Source organism: Austrofundulus limnaeus, unplaced genomic scaffold (assembly GCF_001266775.1).
Source record: "Austrofundulus limnaeus strain Quisiro unplaced genomic scaffold, Austrofundulus_limnaeus-1.0 Scaffold387, whole genome shotgun sequence".
Taxonomy (NCBI): Eukaryota; Metazoa; Chordata; class Actinopteri; order Cyprinodontiformes; family Rivulidae; genus Austrofundulus; species Austrofundulus limnaeus.
Genome location: NW_013952789.1, coordinates 134,457 through 137,390, shown reverse-complemented (window position 1 = coordinate 137,390; position 2,934 = coordinate 134,457).

Here is a 2,934-nt window from a genome sequence, read left to right as displayed (position 1 = left end):
GGTGGGGAGCATGTCCCACCCTGTAACTATGGTGGTCATGCCCATGCAAATATTGCTAATAGACCAATTTGTTTTTATCCATATCTAACTGCTATTTTGTCAAATATAGCAAAAAACATTCTTAGCATTCAGTTTTAAACTTAATTTAATTCCTGTAAATCCTTTATCGACCCAAAATTTGGATTTTTATGACCCACAGTGGGTTCTCAACCCCAGCTTGCTGTAGATGAAACCTTAAAGTGCATGTGACATCAAATATTTGTAAGAAATATGAATGCATTTTTGGAAAGAAAACATTATTAACATATTAGAAAACAAATGTCACATTTTGCAGATAGACAGTTGTTGAGATATTTGCATGTGAAATAACAGGAAGCAGTGTCAAAAGGGAACATCTGAATGCGAATATTTCAAAAATAAATAGATGTTACCAATTATTTTAATATTTGATACAAATTACAGTCATCCTACTTACAATTTGTTAACATTTTTAAGAGCTCTGAAGATTGATTTAAGAAATTTTAAGGCTAATTAAGGTTTTAGATTGATGAATTTAAGGCCTTTTAAGACTTTTTAAGGATCAAACTGTTACAAACTGTTTGGAAACTCTTTATTTGTTGTTTTATGCAGCAGGCTGAATGAAAGTTGTAAATTAATTCATCTCCAAAGCATGTTGTTTTTTGCTGGAGGAAAGAATAAAATCTAATACCATAGTTGTCTAACTGTTACAAGTACACGGGTGGTACTCAGAAGAAACTTTGGTGTCAACTGAATAAAAGTTAAAACAGGAGCTAATTAACTGCTGTGATGAAGCTGGAAGCAGAAGGGCATGAGATGAGTGGATCATGCAAACTGGTTCCAAATGTAAAGCACTTGAAACAAAAGGGCCTATAAACATTCTGAGGACCTCTGTGGAAACTGGTGGTTCAATGAGGTCCTCCTTGGTGGCTTGTTCAGTCTGCACCGAGAGGACGGTTGATRCATGTTTCAGACTTCAGTAAATGTGGTGCTGTTCTTAACAATAAATGTATGGAACCATCAGGTCTTCTACCAGAGTTCACATGTTGTTAGTATGTCAGCCCTGAACAGTGAAAACTGTTACGTGTATGTTGTGATCAAAGCATATTTGGGTTTGTTCTCAGAACTTTGGGACACATCCTCAGTAGTGGACCTAAATTGTGTCATTAGTTAGTTTATCCCAAAACTCTTAAAAGAGGCAAATTACCCCCCCCACCCCCACCCCACTGCCCTCTGGTCTAACTAATACATGCATAATGAGACAGACCAGCAACACTGAGAACATCCATCCATCCATCCATCCATCCATCCATCCATCCATCCATCCATCCATCCATCCATTCTTTTCCACTTGTTCCAGAGTTAGGTCTCAGGACCAGCACTGACCCCTCCTCCTCAGCCTCCTCTTTTGGGAGGACTCTAAGGTGTTCCCAGACCAGATAAGAGACATACTCTTCTGGGTCTTCTCTCCTCCCTATTTGTCTTCTGTAATGGATGTGAATGTTTTTGTACAGAGACGTGGGACAACATTTGTTGTGACTTAGCGCTACACTTTATAAATAAACTGAATAGAATTCAAGGTGTCACACGGTGTTTTCTTTAAGCCTACATATGCATTAGTCTTGAGGCCAGCGGGCCACTATTTTTATCAATCTTTTGAGCTGTTTTGCTGCGGGTGCTTTTTGGAGACGTGCAAATCTGATGAACCCATCCATGACCTGTTTGGTGACCAGATTTATTGAAACCAGTTGACAGAAATAAGATAAATTCAAATGAACATGTGATTTCTTAGAGTGCAACAATTGTTTTCTTGTGTTTTAGTTTCGGGTGTGCTTTGATGCATTACTTGTGGACAGCTCTTGATAACTTAGGCAAATAATTTCTATTTATAGCAAAGAAGTCACCTGTTTTAGGTAGTCACTTCCTGTTTGATGTCAGTTCATCATTAAATGATTATCTAAGTCAGTAATAGACATTGGGTACTTAGTTGAGCTCGTACAGCTCAGTGTCTGCTCTGAGCTCTGTTTCACTGGGATTTGCAGCAAGTGGTGGGAGCCTAGAAAAGCTGAGCAGCTCCATAGGAGGTCAGAAAATAGGCCTGAATCAGATAACCTCATAAAAAGGTGATGCTATTCAAAACATGCAACACACACACATATACATACACACACATATACATGTACACACACATATACATGCACACACACAGGCGGGGGCAGTTAGCCACAAATAAACTAAAGAGTGTGTTTTAACTTGATGAGAACTGAAGCTGGGAAGCAGGAACCTGGACTGGTTTTTATTGTTCTCACTAAGACGCTGAAGGCATTGTCTTACAAGATAAAACACAAAAGCTTTGTTCTTGTGAAGCAGACGAGCACCTTGACGTACATTCCTTGCTGTCAGCAGTGCCGCGGGTCGTTGAGATTGTGTGCATACCTCCCTGCACTCGGTGACACACATGCACTGTGAGCGTATGCGTGTGAAACCACCTGTGGCAGCTCTCAGTCCAGAGGGGAGACCCAGGAATAACTTAAAGCGTGGGACTGAACTGCCTCCCACCCACCCGTCTCTAGCCGGCACATAATCAACCCCTTGCCGACATGAACGATGATGCTTCAGTGTTGGCTAAACAGTTTTTTACCTCTCCACCTCCATCCCTCCATCCTCATTCCTTCCTTCCAATCTACGGGAACCACGCCTGAAAATAGCAGCTGAACAGGAACAAGGCTCTGGCAGATTCTTGTGGGTTGAAGCAGTTGATGATTTGTTCCCGTTGGAACCAGAGTGAGGCGGACTTGGTTTCAAAGAATGTTTCACTAACGTTAAATGGTAAACTGGAGCAGACACAATGCTGTTCTGTTGTGTCTACAATATCAATAACACTAACTAAATACTGCATAGTGGTAACATAATGAC